An 11,171-nucleotide genomic window follows, 5' to 3' on the forward strand; every position below is an offset into this window, starting at 1 on the left:
TGCACAACTGGGGTATCAAACATCAGCTTTTCTGCAGATAATTAGAGGTAGAAAATGAATCATCAATACTCTTGATAAATATAATATGAATAGGTGAATAAACAGGTGATCTCCTATAAAAAGCAGATGCCAGATGAATAAATTTACCAAAAATATTGGTGAAAATAGGATCATCGCATTTATAAGAACCAGAGACCACTGACATATTAAACAAATACTCACATAGTGTACAAGTGAATAGGCTAAGCACACTGAGACAACATTGCTTTGTACAGCATCTCTGGTGAAGCTGGTTTTTTAAATTCCTCCTGGAGGTCAGAAGGAAGAGGTTAGCCAAAATTCTACTCCATACACCCAGCATCACACTTTTTCATATTTAAAGTGATTTTAGCTGAAGGAATGGCACATACAGAGACAAGTGATGAGGAATTCTGTTTTAATGACTTTGCTGTAACTAAGAGCATAAATAATTTACGTGTATATTGGTCTGGAATAACTACAACTGTTTAAGTAGTATGAATTGCTACAAATTATATTGGTCAGCAGGCAGCAGGGTACTTTCAGAATTAATTACAGTTATTTGAATGCAGTTTTTAATTTTACTTTGATTTAACCATATGCTTATTCAAGCACTGAAAATGACATCTCTAAAAATGTCTCAGAACTCAGTCATAAAAGCCTGTACTATTCTTGGCGACCAGAAATATTATTACTTGCCTCCTGTCATTAGCAGACTTTGGTCATCATCTTAAAAGAAGCTGGGGAAACATATGGGTAACCCTTCCCCAAATAATTCTTTGCGTTTAAACTAATTATTAGTTTACTTGGGCAGCTTTTCCTCCCCACCAGAGCTCCTCTGTCCTTGGTACTAGCATCGGAAATGTGCAGGAATGTGCACATTTTTCTAACTCACAAGACCACAGAAGGAGTTCCTTGAAATCTGACTTCCAGTAATAGCCCCCAGGCTGGATATCTGTTTGGCCTAGTTCTGTCAGATGTGGTAGCATCAAGAATTTGCATCTTTGGCAACCTAGGGAAGGGCAGCAAGCTCTTAGTAGAACAAAATACATAACGAAGAGTGAAGATGGGAGTGAAATCAACCATGGCTTGGCAAGACAAAATAAAATATAAATTAGATTCACAAAATATGAAACAAATTGAGTGCAAGGCATTTGGAAAAAGAGAGGAGACTGTTTCTAAATCTGAGGATGTTTCTCAGTGCGCTGATGTAAAGCAGAAGCACTTATGTAATGTAATGGAAAATACAGCCATATACACAGCCCTGAGCAAGTGATTAGTCGCAATGGTGACTGAACTCGGACAAAAATCTGCGCTGCTGCTTCAAATGTCAACAAATTGGGCACTGTTACACTAATGGGAGACTTGAGAGACCTCCACCAACAGCGTTCTGACCTCGTTCTCTTAACCCACAGTGACTCGAGGCCTGTCTGTGCTAAAGTCTTAGCTGACAGCAATTTGAGCTGTGGAATAAAAGAAGGGATGTGGAGCTCAATTATCCAGCAACAGATCTCCAGTGAAATCAATGCAATTGTGTCACATGAGAATTTGGCTGGCAGCCTCTGAACCCTGCATAGGAGAAAACCATCCCCTCAGAAATGCAAGCTGAAGTGAAGCGGACAAGGAATAATGCAGACAATGAAGGGCCACTCTACGCATGAAAAATGCTCTGAGGATTCTAATTTCCTCTCAGTCAGACTGGTTTTATCTCTATGCTACTCCATGACTTATCTAAGCACAAGCCAAATCAGATCAGGTCAAGGTATTCTCTGCAAAAAGAAATTTCTCTACTATGTAATTAAGACAACACCAAGCTAGTATACTATATGCATGTTCAACACCCCATATCAAAATGAAATAATAATTGCTCATGCCAGCAGAAAAAGCTTTCTCCTCGGGTAAAACTGTTGCAGTTAGGCAGTGTAGACTCAGTTTTTATCTACACTAAGGCACCCTTTTCATCAGTGTAGTAGGGCATATTTATAGGATATTAGAACACAGGATTATAGGATATATAGAGCATATTTTTATTTATAAGAATTGCAGTTTTCTTACATCAAATGTGAGTTTTATGCACATACACAGAAACAAACACGGTTTAAGGGTTTCTGCACACGTTCTGAGCAACATAAATAGTAGCATCAGGCCACAACCTGGAAATCACTGTATTAATTCAGGATCCGTTCCCTTTTCTTACAGATGAGACTTCATCCATTTGAATAGAGCTAGTGCGACCACTGGTAATGTGGAAATGTAATCACACCCAAATCTAGAGGGATCCCAACCAAACCAAAGCAAATGAACTCTGTGTCCAAAACAACCTTCCTCAGCACTGACATGGCATTACATAAACCAGAAGCACGGGGCTTCTGAGAACGCAGATGAGGCAGTGATACTGAGTTTCCAGACATGCAAGAGCCTAGGCACCATGTCCAGTGATTGGCAAACACAGAGAGGCACACATGGCTGGCTGTGTAAAGAGTGGCTGGCTGGTAAACCATATTTCCTCGCTTCTGCCAGCAACGCTGTCAAATCCCACTGTACTACTATGAAGGCAAATATATGAAATAAAGGCCTGAGAATGACAAATAAAGTACAAATAATGTTAATGCATTTGGGAATGGCACTCTCTCTAGGTCCTGCAGTCTTTCTGTCAAACCAGGAACTGCATCACTTGTAGTGCTGGACCACTGTGATTGACTTGCTAACCTGTAAATTGTCTAAGTCTACATCATAATTAACACTTGGCAGTGGAAATATAAATTCCCTGGCTTGTAGATGGTATATCCTCTTATAAACACTTCACTTGGCCACCAAACTGGAAAAGTAGATAGGACATTCATAAGAACTGCTCACCATGGGAAATGCCAGCATTTTTTCCTGGAAACTATTTACATTGCCAAAATACTTCAATAAGAAAAATGATCTGAGACCTTTCCCTTAATATGCATCCTGTTCTCATTTGACTTGTAGTCTACAGTGTGCAGCATTCATTCTGAGTCAGACTTGAATTACTGTAGTACAAGCAATGCAGAAGGGAAGTACAAGCCACAAGTAAAGGAAAAATATGCATTACACTGTGTCTCACTAAGAGGAATGGATTGCCTACACATCACAAGCTACCTTTATATCTTTCTTGGCATAGACCTTTGTCACACAGCACAGAGAAACTATTTAGGAGGATTCAGCATATCCAAAAGAGGCTGGCTTTCCAAAAGAACCCGTAAAAACAAAGAACCAGTGCAAAGTGGACACTGAGCTCTTTGGAAAGCCTAACAAACTGACTTCTGACAAAATGAGATCATGCCTGGCCAAGAAGGAAGATAACCATTAAGGTCTTGCACTGAAGTGTACAACACATACTAAAAGTGAACCTTTCTTGTCCAAATAAAGGCTTTTCATCAAACCAAAGAGGTAGAAAACCACAGTCACAAGGATGTTCAGCTCACAGTTGGATCTGTCACCTGCTAACCCTGCATACTGTCTTTGAGACAAGCCCAAAACTGTGACAAAATCTGTCTGTTTCCAGTTCTTTTAATTTCTTGGGAATGAAATATTAACTCCTTTCTTGGAAATAAATCTTTTTATAAATCCCTTTCCAGCAGGAGTTCCTTGACTGTGGAAATAACTGTTTAGCCAGTTCTGATGGGTACACAGGGAAACGATCTCACAATTTAATTTTCACGTATACTCAGAAGAAGATATTTACATCCCCTTTTAGCTTTGTGCTGCCAGAATAGTGTAAAAGAGCATAAATTTAAAGAAGAATCAAGACAGTTTAGATTAATATTACAGTTAATATCCTAATCCCATAAGAAAAGTAGCATTTGTAATTTTAGGTTCATGAGCTTATCATGTTCTGGTGCATCTTGGGACAACGCACAGCTCCAGTACTTAGCTGAAGCAAAATCATTACAGTGGAATTTCCCCAGGCACCCAATTTCAGACTCCTTTGAGTATCTTGGCCAGTATCTATACACATATAGTCAATGCTACAGCCTGGCATGGGGAAGAGGCAGACTACTACAATAGACCTTTGTTGTGCCTATGATTCAAGCAATTGTTTTTAAATTCTGTATTAAAGATTTCTGTTCTACCACCCTGTACTTTCTACTCAATTACTAAAAAGAATATGTTTTCTAAGCATGAAACAATATCATTTTTGTCAAGAGTTTGGAAACCGAGCACTTATATGAATTGAAGAAAGCTTCCTTTCTCTTCCCTGTGCGGTTCTGGTTATGGGGAAAGAGCTTTCTGTGTGAGTAATCTTTCTAAGTAGGAAGCAGAGCTCCCCTATTGCTAGGGAAGAATGGACCTCCAGTAGGCTAATATGTGATGGATGACTGAATGCAAACTTGGCAACGTTGTTCTCCGCTACCCAAAGAATACAAAATGCCACAGGCTATTCGTACACAGGCACTCTCTAGTTGGAAGTTCTGAAAACTTGGCAACATCCCACCTTAGTTTAATTGAAACTACAGTGGCAAGACAATTAAGGATGTGAATTTGGAGAAATTTCTTGCAACAAGATCAACTCAGGATGAATTTCTCTTTGGTGACAGACTCATGCATAAGCCAAACAGAAACATAAATGGAAAGTTATTCTCATTGACTCCACAACCTGAGCAGCAAAATCTCACATTTGTTTATGAGGAGTACTTTATGGTAGTTAACATACGTTATATATTATTCTTTAAAGTCTACATCCAGATATACCCTCTGAAGCTGCAGGGGTTTTTTGTTGTTATTTTGTCAGCAACAGGATATGCAGTATATAAGAGAGAGATAAATGATGCATATAGAAATCCAGTAAAATGTTACATTAAGGCCATGTCTAGTTATAAGGGCACGTATATCATTCCAGTGAATGTTAAAAAGAGACACTAAGTAATTCAAACTTTGTTCTTTTAGCAGAAGGATCCCTATTATATTCCTTCTTTCAATGCCTGACCACTTTCTGCTGGATCAGGAGACATCTCTTGTCAGACAGAATCCTATTCTGACTCCTCCTCCCCAGTCTGCCCATTCCACACAGTTTAGTTACATCATACATTGAAAGGTTTCACTAGCTGGAAGAATGCCCGGTTTTTAACTTTTCCCACATGTGGAAGGCATTTAACTTCAGCTCAGATTGGACAGAGGGTCGAACGCATGAGTGGACAGTAAGCACTGAGTTAGGGGAAGTTTCACACTTGTATAAACCCCAGAGCTTGGTGGAAAACGAGATGGCTCAAGTTTGCCTCTCAGGGTTGTTCATTTTCCTTCTTTCTGGTAGTCCTGTTTCTCAAAGAACTGCCTTCTTCCTTCTTTTGTTCTCTTCACTACACAAAGGACTTTTTTGAACAGCTAATAACAGCAATTGTAAGCTCTTTGTGGCAGAGAGCATCACTTGTTCTGTCTATTCACTCTTTCTAATACAATGAGGCCCTAAAATGCTGTAGCAATAGTAACATCATCATCAACTTACAATAAACTCCTACACAAAACCAATAGAAGCCATGGACAGCAAGTCCACTTTGATATCAAGCAGTTTAATGCATTAAGTTACACCTTATAAGTTTATAAGTGATCTGTACACATCCCTTATTTTCCAGCTCTTGAGCTCAAGTTATGATGTTTCTTGTCCAGAACTTACTAGTTACCAGCCCTACAAATACTTGCACTAGTTTTGCCTATTTCTGAGCCTGGGTGATGATAAAATATTTACTTATTAACTTCATTCACTGATTGCTATCTTCCTTAGTTTTCTACTTCAGCAACAATGATTTTTCTCTAATATTACATCAGTGACTTCCTTACTGCTATGGGTAGCTATTACGTTTTAGAGTAGCTTCAGACTTCTGTAGTTTATAACCATTGGTTTTGATAACAGAGATCAGTCTTGGAGATGGGTGTGCTGAATTCACACCAGAAATTAAGTCTGAGAAAGTGCAGGTTGGTAAATCAGAGCACAATTTGAAAGACCAATATCTCAAACTGCCACAGTTCAAAACAAATACCTTTTTGTTACTGGAAAGCTGAGATTTTTAACTTTCTAGTAATATAAATCATCCATTTCTAAGCCTAGAGCTTTATGGGACACTGGACCTTAAAACTGTCAATGGCCTTTCAGCTTAGCAGGCTGCGATGGCATGTGTCCAAGGATGAATATATATGAAGTCACAGGCTTCAAATTAAAGTAATTTTTAACCACGCAATTTCTCATGTTTCAATATATGTCACACAGATAGGACAGGTAAATGTGTAGCTGATAACAAAGCTGACACCACCCTCTGCTTACTTCCAAATGTAATATTCAACCTAGACAGGTACCAGGGTTCACTAATGGAAACAGCCAACTGAACGAACACTGTTTCTCCCTTCCAGATTTGCCAATACAGGATATCCGCTTACACCAGACAACTACTATACAATCCAGTACACTTCATTGCCATTTAGCACCACTCAGACCTCTGAAGACACCCTACAAAGCTAGATGAACAGAGGTACTGTTGTGCTACACAAGGAAAGTGGCAGAGAACTGCACAGGCAGGTCTAGTGTTTCAAATGGTTTTACCAGAGGGGATGAAAGGGTTAAAGCTGTGGCTCCAAAGCAACATGCTGTTTCAAATGCACACTTGCTTCTCAGTTCTGCTTCACTCTTGAGGATGAAAAAGCCCCAAGAAGCACAGACTCTGCCATCTGATCTCATTTTCTTATCAAAAAGTGAAACAATACTCAAGATCAAACTTTGACAGTCTCTTTACAGCAAGTCAGAACATCTTCATACATGAATAGTCTTTGGCTTTTTTTAAGATATTTTATAAAAATCAGTAATATGAAAAATAAGCCACCTAATCTAAACTTCAACACCTTTAGAAATGCTGTTCTAGCAACATGATAGTTAAGTTTAAGTGAATATTGAGGAGAAATGATCCAGTCTGAAACAGCTGGGATCAAAAAAAGTAATAGATTTCCATTAACAAAAAATCTCCAGCTAACACAGTTTCTCATAATTTTGTCGAGCACTTTTTGACCTGAGTTTAGGGATACTCCCAGTAAGTTCAGGCATCATAAAGCATCGTTATTTCAGCAGAAGAATTGGATCTGGTTGGTTTGCTTTTTGTATGCCTGTCACCACAATGTACCTGGATGAGATTCCTTCAGCAGAGTATCAGCTTCCTCTCCAAACGAGACATGACATTCTAATCTGCAGGCTGCACACTTTTCAGCAGATCCTTTGGCTCTTCTACAGCTTTGGAAACACTGATAAAGTAACTGTAGTTATAGGATTAAGGACTGGAACTTCCAAAGAATTTTCTCTGGGCTGAAAGGAGCCAGAGGATAAAATTAATGAGCAAAAAATATGGGAAATGAATAACAATTTGCTGAGGATAGTGACTGTGATAGGGTCAGTGACAGTGGGGGCAAGCAGTCCCCCGGGCAGCATCCCTCCCGCTCTGCGCCCTTGCAGCTGGTAATCGCCCTGCTCAGTTCAGAGGCACATCCTCTCCTGAGCAGCGCTGCAGAGGGGTGGCAAAGGGGATGCACTGGGAACACCCTGGTAACTCTTCCAAGACTTTCCAAATTCACTGCCAGGGAAGGTGAACTGCAGATAAACAGATTCTCTTCTTTTGGCTAAACAATTTCATTTGATCAAACATTTGCTCCTGAGTTTCTAATAGCAGTAAGAAAAAACCTGAAAGACATCATAACACTTTTCTGAAAGTCTTCCTAGAATTCCAAGGACTGTCGCTAGCCCCCACTGTCCAGTTCATTCTTGAACTACAGCATGCTTAAGATTTCATGGCTTTAAAAGGCAAATGCACAAATTCAGCATAATGAAAAAAACCACACATATAACGTTAATCAGGAGAAGTGTAAAATGAATTCCCATTATTTAATATGATTTTTAAAAAAAAAAAATAAACTGGAAGATAAAACCAGACACAACAGCTTGACAATAAGGCTTTTACCCAGTCCATAGAATTGCATGCACTTCATTGGTTTCTGTTATTTTCATGAAAGAAAATGTGATAAATAACTTTATTATGCTTTTTAATTTTATAACGTCTTCACTGTGCAAGAGGACATGTCACCATCATTTCAATCTGAACATATCTTTCTCCTGCATAGTATGATACAGACTTTTCAGAAGTTTAGGATAACTGCCCAAAACTCTCCTCCTTGCTCTCCAGAGAGCAAATCAGGCAGGGAAAACTCTGCAAAGGTGATGTAACACAAAGTTTTGAGTAAGTGGGCTTAGCTCCTAAATAAAGCAAAGTGCAATCACCTTCTCCCAGTCAGCTTCTGTATTTTAAGTCAGTTTGAGCCTAACTGGTAAGTGCAGACACAGTCATGCAGAAAAACTCAGTGCACAAGGGAGCAAGTAGTTAAGACACACTGTAAGGCAAGTGTCTCCATTTTTCCATGATGATGGAGAATTTCACCCTCCCACTGCCCAGAATCCACCCATTTAAGTACTGGTAATCAGATACCAGCTGAATCTTCCTTTGTCTTTTACTCCCCACTGCAGACTAATGTTACCATACTTTTAAAAGAAACTGAAGCCCAGTGGGGGCAGGGAGGAAGGTGACAAAGGCTTCAGTGCAAATAAGTGTGCAGACAGCAAATTAAAAAAGAAAAAGGGCCTGACTCTTTTCAAGTCACACACAATAGCAAAGGAAGAGGAGTTACCTGGGAGGTTTAAGATCTGCAAGTGGATTTAGTCTGGTACACGAGGTGAGGATGGGGAAGACATTTATATCACTTCAGTAGCCAAGAAGAAATCCCAAATCTGATTTTCTACCCTTTCTGTCAATTAGCTTTCTGACTATATTTCTGTAGATGTCCAGCATTCAATTAACTCATCCTTCATTCATTCATTGGATCAGATTGCGGTCATTGAGACATTTCTTACATTATTATTACACCGGATAATAAAGACAAACTAAAGGCAGGCATGCTCCAATTCAAAAATATTCCCTGATAAGATCCCTGACTACTCAGACTGATAGTCATAACTATGAGGGTCGTGACAGAACACTGTGTCATTGCAAGTTTGTGTGGGAGAAGAGCTCCTGATTTTTTAATTCAGGAAGGAAGCAGACTTACCTTACAGACTCTGACAGATTAGATCCCGCTGTGAGCAGTCTCCATGAAATAAATATGTTAAAGTCAGCTATCGGCTTCTGACTTTGTTGCCGTCCTGTCAAAACTCAGAGAAGTTGCGTTGCCTAATTTTGCTTGTGAGCATGTGAAAGACAGAAACGTTTGACAGTAAGGCAAACTGGTCAGATCAGCCAGATTCTGCTGGGTTTATATAGCTGAGCTGCAAATCCTGATCCTTGGCTCATTCCACTGTAATAGGATGCCTGAAGGCATTTTTTTTCAGTTTTGCTTTAAAGGAACAGCCTCGCTCTTTGGCTTAGCTTCTGAAAGGCACACACGCACACTCACATACACACACTGTCATCCACAGGCACACATACAAAAAAAGAATTTGCATGCAATTTATGGCTAAAGAAGGAAACCCCTGAACCATTAAAAAAGAAAGTCAGCTCAGGGCAAATGACTCAGAAAGCAGAATATTTTCCTTACAGCATCAGCGAAGTACATTATCAGGAGTTTTAATCCCCTCATCCCCATTATTTTAACATTGCGAAAGAGTAGCAAACTTAAATAAAACCAGAGGAATCACAAGCAGGATTTCACGTCCAGAAACTCCTACAGAATGTAATGTGTCTAATGTGCAGTTAGCATAAATCAACTCCACTCCACTGGAATCAACTAAAAAATTCAGATTTACACAAACAGACAATCTGGAAAATCCCCCTATTTTTAAGTTTGTGATCTCCTTTGCGTCCTTTTGCACTCCTGCTCTCTCCAGAGAGAGAGGCTCTTGAGAAAAAAATAAAAAGAGATTAAAAAAAAAGATATAAAAGCCCAGAGAGAATGACACAGGAGGGACTCCCTTTCTTCTCAGATCTGATAAAAAGAGATTACGTGGCTGTGTGTGTAAAGATAATCCAGCCACTTTTGTGAGGTTTACGGTTTCTCAGTCATTGCATTCTCTCTGCTTCCCATCCCAGAGCTATCAGTAACACACAGAGTGTTCATCTGGGACCTTTTCAGGGGTGTTTGTTATCTCTGACTACCCTTGAACTTCAGGCTTGTGGCAAAAAGTAAAGATCACAGTTAAAGGGCTCTCATTAAAACTGATCTCTCTCCTGCTGGATACTAAAAATCTACTTCTCCCTTGATCACACCCCAGCCCACTCCTGGTTTGTTTTTCGTTTTTTTTTTTTTTTTTTTTTGTTTTGTTTTGTTTTGTTTTTTTTGTTTGTTTGTTTGTTTTTTCTTTTTTTTTGTTTGGTTTTTTTTTTTTTTTTTTTTTGGGGGGGGTGGGCAGTGGCACAGGAGGAGAGAGGAAGATTAATCTTTAACTTTCAGATCTATCTTATAGGATAAAGCATGAAATCACTCTTCTGTTTGATGCTTTAGAATGCAAGACCTCCAAACACCTCTGAAGACAACGAAAACACAAAATATTACAAAATATGGGGCTATGGGACAGCCCAGTAGGAAACTAGTGGGATCCTACTCAGGAACAAGGATGCTCATAAGGGTAAAAATTTGACTACCTGGGCCTTTCTAATCATGTTTCTTTCTGAATGTCTCCTCTTCTCCCAGCTGGCCTTTCCCAGGCTCCATTGACTCACACATCATTTTCAGGATTTTTTCCTTTTTGCTGCTTCACAAGCACAGCACTACCAGGAAGATTTGGCCCATCCTACACATTTAGGAAAGGATGGGAGAATTTCTGACCCTGAAATTCTGAATCACCATTTTAAAATCATTATTTTGGGAGACCATAAAAAGTAAAGCTCTTTTGCTCACTGAACTACTTAAATTTTCTTTGCTGTGGCTTTTATACATAACATTGACCCCATGTGTATATTCTCTTGTGTCTAATAATATCACTAAGCTCGTGCCAAGCTCCCTTCCTCAGCAGAAGGCACAAATTTTAGTCATTTCCAAATAGACGCTGATGAAAAAAAAATCAAGCAACGCTCCCCACCCCCCCAAAAAAATCCCAAAACCTCATAGAAGTTTTTGCAAATTATTTTTCCAGCAAACACATGCTGCTTCTCCAACCAATTATGGAAGTGTTC

General features: G+C 39.3%; 1 protein-coding gene across 3 annotated transcripts in view; it reads right to left on the bottom strand.

The window, feature by feature from the left end:
- LOC141953016 (tenascin) overlaps positions 1-9,254 on the bottom strand; it is a 74,024-nt gene extending 64,770 nt beyond the window's left edge. For all 3 annotated transcript variants that reach the window (XM_074891218.1, XM_074891217.1, XM_074891216.1), the window contains exon 1: positions 9,112-9,254. The gene's annotated coding sequence lies outside the window, so the exon portion shown is untranslated. The remainder of the gene's footprint in view (positions 1-9,111) is intronic.
- Between the last annotated feature and the right edge of the window lie 1,917 nt (positions 9,255-11,171).

This window comes from Strix uralensis, chromosome 21 (genome assembly GCF_047716275.1).
Source record: "Strix uralensis isolate ZFMK-TIS-50842 chromosome 21, bStrUra1, whole genome shotgun sequence".
NCBI classification, from domain to species: Eukaryota; Metazoa; Chordata; class Aves; order Strigiformes; family Strigidae; genus Strix; species Strix uralensis.